The following is a 13,511-nucleotide window of genomic DNA, read 5'->3' on the forward strand; positions in this document are numbered from 1 at the left end:
AACACAGCTAACTGCTATAAACACCTGCAGCTGATGACAGAACAGCTCTCAGAGCGTATGGGCACGACTTCAAAGAAGATCACAGCAGAATTAAAGAGCAGAATCTGAAATAAATAAATATATTAACAAACAAAGGCAAAACACGAAGGTCCTGGGAAAATATTTTTACAGTATGAAGTTAAAACTCTTGTAGTAAAACTAAAAGCCCTTTTTTGGTCATTGTTTATCTATTTAGCTAAGAATTAAGCAGACTATCCGGAAAACATCTTCAGATTTTTTATCGCAAAACAGTCTAGCTGTGGATTTGCTTCTTTTCCTTCCCTTATATGCTTTATCTCCTCACATTTCTCTCTGCACTGTTATAGTTACACAATAATCAAAAGTTTAGTCAGTGCAAAAATATTATTTTAGTGCCGAAGTTGCTGTCAGATGTGCATTTATATAGTTGCATATACAGAGTGATAAGAAATTGACAACAGATTCTTACAATGGAGAGCAGGCCAAGACTACCTATCTGTCTGTAGAAGAGACCACCCACCTGCCTCTTTGTACTGTATATTTATCAGGCTTTGTTGCAGTGCTTTATCAGTGACTCCGAGTTACAGAATCACAGTGGGTCCACTGTCATTTCGGACTATTAGTAACTCACAGGTGGGTTCATGAGTCATCCAGACTCTGTTTGTACAGCTGGCTGCACCGAACCCCCAAACACACACACACACACACACACACACACACGCACACACACACACACACACACACACACACACACCGACCACAACAATATCAATTTCAAACATGACTTGTTACGTGTAACAATTCATTACGTGATTGATGGAGCGCTACTGTGGCACGGCCGGCCGAGGGCACAAACAGAAAAAAGACAAAAAACAACAAACAACAAACAATCAAACTGCACTATTTTTTAATTGCCCCAAGATAAATCACCTTACTCATAATTTTAATCCTCCATTTAGAGCACAGTTGTGTTAACAAATAGAAACCCCCAGAATCCCAACGATATCTTCACTTTCAAACAGTTTGACCACAGGATATAGACCAGCAGCACTAGAAGGGGCCACAGTTTCACTCCCCCAATCTGCCTGTCATACCAAGGAGCAGGCCACACACACCGTTAGATACTTGTTTTACTGCCTTCTTGTTGTGTGTGTCGGCTAGTATAATCTGTTTGCATTTTCATGCTTCTCTGCGTCAAACATCTTAATCTTTCTCAGAATTCTTGCAATGAACTTTTTAAAAAAAAGCATACTCTAATTAGTAAGCCATTATCATACGTTATTATCCTAAATGACAAAATAAACCCATGCTTGAACTTTTAATTGTAAACATTATGCCTTAAAACCTCTTTATCAGAAGTAGCATTGCAGCTGATCCTGTCAACTCCATTAGCCTAAAACATCAACGGAAATCCTCTTCATTACTCCCAGACACTGAACGCACCTCTTCACCTTTGCACGGCGTGTCATTTGGTCTCCAAATTCCTCTGCAGATTACTATACTCCAATACTACTACACGGCACCTTTGCAAATGTTATGCTCTTAGCAGTATGTATTGCATTGCATTAGAAAGGTTAAACTATCAACAAACCGAACGTTTTAATCATAAAATACATTCACGCCCAGCTGCAGGCCTCCTGCTCCTTCAAGGTAAGAATTGTATGTTAATATGCAAAATGTGAGTTTGTGATGTCACATCGGCTCTCTTCGGTCAGTTTTTGTGCTCGTGGCATGGCGACAGGCGTCTTAAAAGCCGAGGCTGAGGCTGCAGCTGATGCGGACTGTTTAATGTTCTGTGCAAATTTGCTTGTGGTTTCTTTGTTGACATCTGGCTGGCTGCTAATTTCTGCTCTTTGCTGCTACTGCCATTGGGACTGATATGTTTTCATGGGTGCTCCACATGAATTTAACCACTTCATTGTTGTTGGGCCAATATACTGTATGAATGATAGTTTTAACAGAAAAGATTTGGTAACACATTTTTCCTCCTAAGCTGCTTTTTATTTTCTTCTTTGGTGTGTGTGTGTGTGTGGGGGGGGGGGGGATTTGGCTCTATATTATTTCAACATGTCTGCTTTCTGCATGCATGAGTTAATTATTTCAATGTAATCCTGAAATCTCACATTTGTTTGTTACATGCTTGAGAAGCAGTGGCTTTTAAGGTTTCTTCCACATGATATATTTAGCTAAGAATCACACTTACAGAAAGATTTCAACTCAGGGATAATTTTTTCTTGGTTTGCTTTAGCTTGTTCTTCATCTCATAATTGCCTCTTAACTGCAGAGCTCAGAGACAGTTGTTTCATGCTGATGTTGCCTTTGGTTCTAATCTGCTGCGTAGTGTGCTGCACAGCATCAAACTGGATTTTATTACCAGTTACAAAACCATGATTTATTGTGATCTTAAATTTGATTTTTGACTTTTTCTGATGCACATTCATGATAAGAGATTATTATGTAACTTGCTCCCGGTGCAGCGCTCATAGATTGTCTGCAAGTGTTTGCAGCACTGTTACATCAGACAAAGTATCTGTCACCCACTGTTTTCTGATTATTTTTTTTAACCGACTATGTCATCTATTAAAAGTAAATCGTGCAAAAGAGGATATTCTGATGAAAGTTGAGGGTGATGAAGGGGTCCTCTTATTGTAATCAAAAGAACACAGCTTAGTCTCACAAATTCAGGGAGTCATGTTAAATTCAATTCAGGAACAAAGTGCAGTCATAAGGATAAGAGCAGTCTGACAAAGATGTCAAGAAGTATACTTGTTAATGTTCCTCTAATACATGAACACAATAAACAACCTTATGTGTTGTGACAATTACAAGACATCTATGTGCAACACAACATGTGCACTTCACAGGACCACACATTTGTCGTCTAGGTGCTATCAACAGCTTCATGAGAGACTTTAACCTAAGCAAGAACAGCCACCCAAGCTGAAAGAACATGAAGTGGTTGCTATTTTCCAAGAAAAGAGTACAACTGTAATTTTAATCTTTTAATGTTGTACTTTTGAAAATTTCTGGCAAGCATGCAAGCGTAATTGTTACATTACCATTTTGGTGCTTTAATATTTTTAAGAATGCAAAAACACTCAGTGGTGTAATGGATAGTATAGCTGTCACCAGAGGACAATTAATTGTTTTGTTTTGCTGGGCAGTTGAAAGGGGTTATTGTGTTTAGCATTTAATGACATCTTTAAAGTTCGAGGCATAATTTATTAAGTATGTTAATTTGGCAATATCCACAAAGATGCCATTTCTGGGTTTTCTTTTTTTTTAGTCTAGTCCACTTTCATTTTAGCCCAAGCCTTCTAATCTGATATTTTTATTTTTACATTTTCAAAGCCTTGTTTTTCAAATGCCATCCAGAATTTTACTTCTTTTCAGTGCGTCTATTGACTTTTTAATCTGTTTTATTGCTTGCCGATAAATTATCTGATGCAGCTGTCTTAAAGGCAGCCTGTGATCCTTGTCATTGTTTTAGAATTGAAGAGGCTATAGAGAACTTTCTTTTAATCATTCAGTCTTCCACCAGTCCAAAGCAAGACTTCAAAATAAGGGTCTGTGCGCCAAATGTGGAGCCCCAGATGTGGAGCCCCAGATGTGGAGCTTAGAGGAAATGCTTCAATCACAAGGACGTCTTTGAACAATAGTCAGATATTTTGCTTCACGTGATCAAATAATTACATTTGGTTGTTATTTTGGGCTATAATACAGGTATCCTTCTTTACATACTTACAGAAAACTCAACTCTTGATTTCATTAACAGCTCTGTGTTAGTCACTGTCCATGCTCACTTGCTGACAGTGGGGAAAATGGCATCAGACAAGTGGTCGCAGCTGGAAGCTGAGCTTTTCTCTCAAACTGGTGCCAGCAGAACACCATAAAGAAAACATAACAGACAATGTTTGGCTTTTACCTTCTGTCACTCAGCTTCACTCTTTTTCTTTGTCAGCTTTACACACACACACACACACACTGCAGAGTTCAGGTTTAATAAAAGAAGTCCATCTCAATATCATATTTTCCACCAACGTTAGACAGTCCAAAATGGACACATAAAAAGATAAAAAGGATTCTGTATATTTAACCAAATTACATAAAAGCTTAAATGGATTTGTGATGAAACCCAAAGCTCAAAAACCATGTCTGCAAAATCCATCATGGTTTTCACAAGCTTTCCCAAGCGATTAGCATTGGCTGGAGTGTTGGCATGTACTCCAGATCAAAACCATATTCATTTTGGCCCGACACACTTGTGTGCTTTTAGGAAGTGTCTCTGTTGCTAACCCAGTGATTTATAAACGTTTATCTCGCCACAGTGGGTGAATCAAAGGCTTGGGGAAAGGGAACAAATTAACAGAAAGGTTTTTAGCTTTTCTTAGGGACCTAATTTTAAAAACCACAGTATTCATAAATCCACAGTGCATAATTATGTTTTTATAGCTGTATAAACTAAACTAAGTCACCTTGCAATTTGATGGTTACCAACATAGCAATTTTGAGACCCCAGTTTTGTTTGGGCTTTGTTTGTTTGCGTTTTTGTGTAAGGATTTATGCATGCTTTTTTAAATGTTATGTCTAATTTTCACAGGATGTGGGATTTTTAAAACTGGAGCAACAGGTGTGCCATGGATGTTGGCACGAAGGATAGATGACTCATAGGCCTAAAACAATTGTTCATATAGTGACTGGCTGTGGCAGGAATTAGTGCTGCATTCAGAGTACCAAAGCAAAAGATTTTCTTCCATCAAGTTTACATGAACGTACACGTAATCGATGTTAATGTTAACTCATGTAATGTTGCAGATCCATTTACACGGAAGGTCACTTTATTAGGTACACTTGTTCCATTGTTTGTTAATACAAAAAGTATAATCAGTCACTCACATAGTAGCAACTCTGCATTAAGGCATGTAGACATGGCTGAGAAGACCTGCTGAAGTTCAAACAGAGCATCAGAATAGGGGGAAAAAGGTCATTTACAGTTAGGCAGACATAATCTTTGTAGTTTTGCCTCTGAAGACCCACCACAGTAGATTTAAATCACACAATCAAAGGCAGAGTTTCATCTTTATTAAAGGGGTTTTACAAAAATTTTGCATTTTTACATGACATTTAGTGGCTCATGTTTGGACAGGCAAATATAATTTATAATGTATAATTTAATTGTAAGGATTGTTTTGAATACCTTTATCAAAAATCATTTGCAGTCAATGACTCCCTGAAGTTTAGAATCCATGGACATCATAAAAATGATGTGTTTCCTCTCTTGAGATGGTCTGCCAGACCTTGTTGCAGTCGCTTTCAGTTGCTGTGTTTTTCTTTTTTTGCATTTAGTTTTGTATTTAAGGACTGAAGAGCTATTGCACTGAGATCAAGTGCTATCGAAGAATATCCAATTTCTTCGCCATGAGAAACTCTTCACTTGTTTTTGGATTATACTTTGGCTCATTATCCATTTGCACTGTGACATGCTATCCACATCTTGGTTTCATCTGACCAAATAATATTTTTCCAGGACTGTGCAGGCTCTTTTAGATGTCTAGAAGTCTAAACTGGTTTTCCTGTTCAGGAGTGTAACCAGTGCTGTGCACCTTGTTGTAACCACTCTGTATGTTCATTCATGAAGGCATCTCGTGATTGTAAACCTTAACAATGATAAGCCGGTCTCCTTGATGATATTGTTTAAGGTGGTTTGATGCTGAAAAGTTGTTTATATTTACCAAGGAAATTATTTTATCATCGTGCACTTTAGCTCTGTTCTGTGCATTCATGCTTTTAAAGAATATTGAATCGTTGCACTGAGATCTCTTTAGGCCCTATAGTTAAAATTACAGTGGAAAGCTATAATATAGAAGTTAAACAGTTTGAATCAACTTCATTAGTCATAAATGACAACGGAAGAGATTTCACCTCTCCATAAAATTGTGGGACTATGTATAAAAATGGCTTGAATTGCTACATAGAACAAAAAACAAACAAACACCCAAAGCAAAACTCTGAGCTGAATGAATGTACTCCAGTCAACATTGATTGATTTTAAATACCACTGTGGTGGTGTACAGGGGCAAAACTAAAAATTGTCTTTTTCAGCAAATTATGGACTGTAAGTGACTTTAAATGTGGCATAGGTTGTTGGTGCCAGACAGGCTGGTCAGAGTATTTCAGAAACTGCTGATCTACTGGGATTTTCCTACACAACAATTGAGTTTACATAGAATGGTCCAAAATAACAGAAAATAGTGAGCAGCAGTTCTCTGGGTAAAAATGCCTTGTGTATGCCAGAGGTCAGAGGAGAATAGCCAGGCTGCTTCAAGCTGATAGGAAAGCAACAATAACTCAAAATAACCACTCTTTATACCAAGGTATGCATGCACAATAGTCTGAATGCACAACGTGTCAAACCTTGTGGCAGATACAGCATCTGAAGTGAGCTAAGAACCAGAAACTGAGGTTAAAATTTGCACAGGCTCACCAAAATTGGAATTTAGAGATTTGTAAAAATGCTGCTTTGTTTGATGAGTCGCAATTTATGTTGCAATATGTACAAAATGATGGTGGATCCATCCTGCATTGCATCGATGATTCAGACTGATGGTGGTTGTGTAATGATGTGGGGCATAGTCCCTTGGTACACTTTGGGCCTCTTAGTACCAATTGAGCATCAATCACCAAAACCTACCTGAGTATTGTTGCTCAATCCCATAGAGCACCTTTGGGATGCTGTGGAACAGATTCATATGCTGGATGTGCAGCTGACAAATCTGCAGCAACTGGGTGAGGTTATCATGTCCAAATCAACCAAAAGCTCTGAGGAATGTTTTCAGCACCCAGTTGAGTCAATGTCATGAATAATTCAGGCAGTTCTGAAGGTAAAAAGGAGTCCAACCTTCTAATAACAAGGTTTATCTAGTAACGTAGCCAGTGAGTGCATTTTCTCCAAGTTGGTTATATTTCCCATCTTACACAAGCATCAAAGGATGGCTGAAGCTCTATTGTTCTGGATTGTGGCTAGCATAATTTATGGTGGCGGCTCTCAGGGAATTGCTGACAGAAGTTTGAACTCTAATTCTACAGTCTACGTTACATACTGGAAGTGCTTTTACAGGAAAACAGTTTAAGCAGTACCAAAACCCAAGGAAATATTTCTCTTACAGTATTCCCATGACCTCAGTATAATCATTTAAGAGCTCAGAAAATAAATAAAATGTAATGAAAGGAGGAAGCCAAGAGTTTAATGGAAACTTTGGAGCAGAAAGCAGAGTGGGAAGAGATTGTTTCAAGGTGACATGGTGTGGAAATATTTGACGAGATGACTCCTTGGTATTTAAAAGGAAGCGACTGCCTGATCACAGCAGGGAACTATGGAAGTTATTTTTCTAGTGCAGAGCCAGAAAAGGTAGTTAGAGTTGTGTAATAGTGACATTAATTCTTTGGTCCTCAAACTTTCGATATTTCCCTTTTAGCTGTGGGTGACAGGTACTCTAGTTTCAACCGGGCTTCCCGAGATCTACATAAATAATGGCCTTTAACTACTGCTCAGTTGTTGCAGTGATTTAGACTGGATGCAGTGAGATCTTTTTTTCCAAATAGAAATAAATGTGGGCTCTAAATTGCCCTAAAATCTGGGTAGGCAGGGGTGCGGCGGAAAGGAAAGCAGCAGGGGAGGAAAATTATTCAGCCAGCTGTTAAATAATGCAAATAAATAATTTATATGTGGTTGTGTGGTACAGCGGGGTTTTGCTGTCAGCACAGTTTAGGATGAGCAATAGATTTGTTGCCATCCATGTCAATGTGCATCATGTCAGTGTGGTATATTTCCTCTATGAACGCTCATTTTAGTTTTCTTTCATTTCTTTTTCTGCTGTGAAATTATTTTTTCAACATATTTGAAGATATTAACTTTAGAAAATTAGAAAATTTTATATTTAGAAAATACCTTGGGAAAAAAGAAAGTATACGCAGCCCTGAAGGTCATACTTCTAAAGAACTGGTTAATAGCAATTTTCCACATGGTGAACTGCACATTGAATAGTTTGTCCAAACAGCAGTCCAGAACTCAACAACATTTAATTTGTATCACATAAAAGATTTTGTAATAAAATATCTTAATTAATGGTTTATTACTGGTGTATTAAATAATGGGGGCACTCCTTCCTTTGTCAACTAAATACAGATTACACGAATAATTTAATTATGGATAACACAAATTTCTATGGTTAGTTTCAATGTATTATTTATTTAAATGTACTTGCTTTACATATTAATAAATGTCCAGATGCTGACAATAACTGCAGTAATCAATCAGTTATGCCATTTAACTAATAATTTACAGTCAGCCATGAACCCAGCATTTCTGCCAGGTCAGATTTATAAGGAGTAGGAACAACTTGACATGGAACATGCTTTTGTTACTTTTATATCTGTAAATCAAATATTTTATTAGAAAAAATAATAATGTTGTTTATCACCTTTAAACAGGTGTCTTGCTGGTACGGCTCTGATCAGGTGGCCAGCAGGGGGTGCCAGTTCACTTCTTAATTGTGCTTTAGGCCCTAGTCTAACACTCAGGTTTCCCTCTATTACTATGGGGAAGGTGGTCATAGCATTTGTCAACATGCTCACATTTTCAGAAAACAAAACTTGGTTTCTTATCATTTCAACTTCTTGTATTGGAACATTAATGTATTGAAAAAAAAGAAACAAAGACATCTAATTGTTGCAGCTGTAAAAAACTAAGTAAAAATAACACATGTATAGGTTATGCTAACCAAGCAAACCTTTACTGTATGCATTATTGGATGAGCCATTCCACTTACTAAATTAGCAAGGTGATATTTTTGGCGTTTATGGGAGCCTTTATGAGCTGTGTGGCTGTCACCAGCAGACAGTGTTGAAGCAGCTGTAGGAAAGCAGAGGTGAGCAGGACAAGCTGTAAATCTTCTTCAGGCCACAAAAGGATTGGCACACAGACCGAGCGACACAACTTCAAAGAAAACCCCTGTCTCCAATGAGCTTCTTGCCTTCACTGATACAGGTTTAGCTTGCCCAGCTGTTTCAAGTGTTTTGTTGTGAGAGTGTCTGAATGAGTTGTGTGGGTGGTTTAGTCTGGAGATGGACACCATAAGGCCACCAACCAAGAGCAATGATTGACACCCTTTGGTTGAAGTTTGAAGTGTGTGCATTCTTGTCTGTATGAGTGTGTGTTGATCTTTCTAGACCCATCAAGAAGCTACAATTTGTTTTCTTTGCAAAAAAAAAAAAAAAAATCAATAGATAACAAAAATTGTTTCACATTAAAGCACAAGAACACAGAAAAATAACTGTTTTTAAGCAACCAACTACTGAATCCAGCTTCTCTGATATTTAACTTTACAGCTTGTTCTGTGATAGTATGAATATGTCTGTGGACAGTTGGTCTGTCTATTCAAAACATTTTGAATATATCATCTTTGAGAGTTGACATTTGATAAACCAAATAAACCTATTACTTAAAATCTGGCAAATTAATTCACAACAAATATACCATCAGATAAACATGCATCCCATCTAGAGAGGTAATATCATTAATAGCATAATTTTTCATTTTATCAGCTTGTTTTTCTCTTTTGTAGATAAGCTGTTGGCAAAAGGTCAATAAAAAAAATTGTGATCTGCAGTGAATCAATAGAACAGACAAAAACACATTGGTTTTTACATTTATGAGACAAAACTGTATTTTTGTTGCAGAAATCTGTCTCCAAATGAGTAACATGAGTTACAAAAAAATGAAAATAATATCTACAAAGAAGGCTGCACTAAAAAGTCAGCTGAAAGTCTGTTTGGCTGTTTTAGCTCACCTTTTTATTTTCCCGAGAAAGCTTGAAGAGATCATACTGAAACTATACTAAAGCACAGTCTCTTCTGACTTATTTAAAGAAATGAAAGTTGCAGTTTGCAGGTATTATAGAAAGTCCAAACACCCCTGTGGTCACAAATTATATATAATAAAGGGGCTGATGTTTGAAATTGTTAATATTACTGCCAATGGGACAATGACTCTGACTCTGTCTGGCTTTCGTTTGCTTTGAAAGCAGTTAAGTGTGATTACATGTGCTGACTTCCAGTACCTTTCTAGCGTACCTTCTTTTCTCTTTTTAATGGAATCCATCGTTTTTATAACTTTGTTCTTTACCATCGGCCTTTCGCCCATCTCCTTCCTTTTCCTCCTTCCTCCCTCTCTTCCCACTTCTCTTGTTGGTTGTCTTTCCGTGTCAGAGACTAAGCAAACATAGTCGTGTGTAAGTGGCCTCATAACTCCACGTTCCTGAGAGACTAGGAGCTCTCAGATGAAGCAGCTGTGTCTTCATTTGTCAGCCATGTTCAGCATTCTCTAGATATCTCGAGGAGGCTCCCTGTCTTTTTCTGTGTTCTGGTTTGACCTAGTGCCATATGAAAGGCTCTGTAGAAGCTCTCAGATGCATAGATACATGAGATGCATGATTTAGGGAAAAAAATCTGAGTGTTTGGTGAACTCACCAGGATTTGAGCTCCAAGGATCTGCTAATTTTTATTGGCTATAACATCTTCTTTCACTAGCTGGGACCACATCCTCATTTTTGGTTTGACAGCATTTCTAGTAGATAATGGCAGATGGCTTGAGCATGGATTGAGACTGCGGTTTGGGGAAGGCCTCAGTGGGGACTGGCGGCAGCTCCCGGGCTGGGCAGATCCCCATGTACTAATGAGAAGGGAATGAATTTAAAAAGGGAGGGAGGATGGGGCACAAAAACAAACAGCTTTAAGTGCCGGGGGGAGTCATATATAGACGAGAACCACAAGGTTTGTGTATGGAGATGTGGTCCCGCTCTTGAAAATCAGATAAATTATCTCCAATAGATGCGTTTGTTGTTGTTTTTGTTACTGATACACAAACCTAAACTTTAACCATTGCAAAGAATTAAGTTAACAGGAGAAACAACAGGGGAGTCATTTTGACATCTTCTTTCACCTGTAGGAAACTTCTTTTCATGAAGAAGTTAAGTTTTTAATTTTTATCTAACTTTTAGAAATACAAATAGAATTTTTAAAAAACTATGTAAGATTCGTTTTCACAGCTTTATAACTAACTTTTATAACTTTGCTGTAGAAGAACAGAATCGAAGGGAAAATTGAATTTTGTTACACTAAAATAAATAAAGTCCAATGTGTACGCTGCCTGGATGGATGATTAGATGGATAAAAAACAGAGCAAACACTGGTTGCTGTGCTTAAAATTTCACTCTTTATTTGCTTGGATTAGTTCTTGTTCTGGACTCTCATCTGTTCACCTAAAGTTCCCCCACTGCTCTGCACAGCCAGCAATCTGCCCAGTTATCCATGCATCTTTCATCCACTCTACCCTGCTCTGCCCCAGCTCTTTCACCCATCTCTGACCCATTGAGCCTTGCAATAATTATTCATCTTCTGTCTATTCACAGTCTTGTAACAATCACATCTAACTACAGTAGCTTTGTCCCAAGATATAGCAGCCATCAAGCGGTGGGGTTTTCATTTTAAGAATTTCGTACCTCATTTTAAAATGCTTAAGGAATTAAAATGCTTCCTTTAGCTAGGGTCTAACTCAGCTCTCATACGATTCGATCAAATACAAATAGACCATATCACAGGAAGCAGTTCACCTATTTAACATTAGAAAGCTGGGTTAAAAGACCTAAGAATGGACATGTAACACAAACTTTGGAGAGAGGAACAGCCAGAACAATTTTCTTTTGCCCGCCAATAAGGGAAAGGATTTGCTGAGGGGTTAGTGATTCCTAAAGTGAAGGGAACGCCTAAAGTCCCCTTCGGTGTCCCTTATAGTCCATTACAAAAGATCTAGCAGAAGATCTTGCTGCTGTTCTGTGATAGTGGATTGCGGATCCTCTGTTCTCTATTTCAACTGCAAATCCTTTGAAGTCCTTGACACATTGCTCACAGTGAAGGCGTAAGGAGAAAGAGCCAAGTGCTTTCTGAAATATTTAATATATTTTTCCTAATATTCCTGTTGCCCTCCCTCTCACTGCCTTGGTTTCTTGCCCTGTGTGATTTCTAAATGCTGAAGTTCATTTTTTTTTTTGTTTTCAGCAAGTCATGGTTTTGCATTTTCCCTTTATTCATTCATCTATTTATTCATTCATGTACTGAATTTTAATACCACCACCGTCATCATCATCATCAGAAGATGTTTACAAGATGTCACAAGAAGGACCATCATGTGTTTTGTTTTGTTTTGTTTTTTTCTTCAGCTTGGCCAAATGAGGTTCACACGTCATCTTTTTTCTTTTCTCACCTCCTTTCTCCTCATCGCCGACTGATAGTCCCCTTTCACCTCCCTACTTATTTTCTTCACCTTGCAGGTTTGAATCATCAGACGCACACACATCTGTTTCTTCTCCGCGCTCTCCATCCCCTCCCTGCCGTGCCTTACTCCTATTTTACTTTATCTGTTACTCTCTCTCATCTGTTTTCTCCTGCATCTGGTGAACATGAGCTGTGGAAAGACAACAGACAAGTAATGGGAGAAGTGTGTGTATGTAATATGTGGGGGCGGCCTTGCCCATCTGCATGAGTGCACATATGCCTAGATGACAAAGGCAGCTGCACGTCTTTGTCAAAAAAAAAAAAAAAAAATCCCATCTGAAAGTATTTTCGGAAGAGCTTTTGGTTCTGTACCCACACTGAACTGACACCCACAAAACCACTGACACTCAAGTCACTAAGCTGTCCAACGTCAGCTGCTGAAACCTCTTTATATGCTCAAATCCATCATGATATCAGAAACATACTCTGCATTTCAAAAACTGACAAATGTGCCTTGTGGCAGCAGAGTTCATTATGTAAAAGTAGGATCAGAGATTCATCAACAGCAGCTTCTATCTGTCTTGGTCTCAACAGCAGCTGGAATCAAACAAGAATGATTTTTCTGAGTATTTTGTACAAACCTCGCACAGTTATACAGATTCAGTTACAGAATAATTTCAAATGAAATTCTTGATTACTTTTGATTCTTTTATTGCATTTCTTGGTTCAGTTATAATGCACAGCTCATGTTTTTATATAAACGTAGAGATTGGGATTAATCTGCCACCGAAGCCTTTTTTTTATAAGGTTGAGAGATGTAAAGTTGGGTAAAAGTGTTAAAAATGTTGGTTTCTCTACATGGACTAGACGCTAGACTTGCATCCTTTGTTTCAGTGTCACAGAATTCAGGGAATGAACAGAGGTGCTGCCACAAAGGCCAGTGTAAGGTAAATCAGGATTATTTTGAACTGCGAATCATGCAAAGCTACTCATGTGGAGTCCAATAATAAATGCAATTTTGGAAATGAGCATTATTTAAACATTTAATTAATCATTATAATGTTCAATAATTCTCTCTTAGTCTGCTAAATAACTTACACTTTCAAATGGATACTTTGCATGGCAAAAATCCTATTGCATAATAATGTTAGGAATGTAGTAGT

This window comes from Aulonocara stuartgranti, assembly GCF_965226115.1.
Source record: "Aulonocara stuartgranti genome assembly, chromosome: 12".
Classification (NCBI taxonomy): Eukaryota; Metazoa; Chordata; class Actinopteri; order Cichliformes; family Cichlidae; genus Aulonocara; species Aulonocara stuartgranti.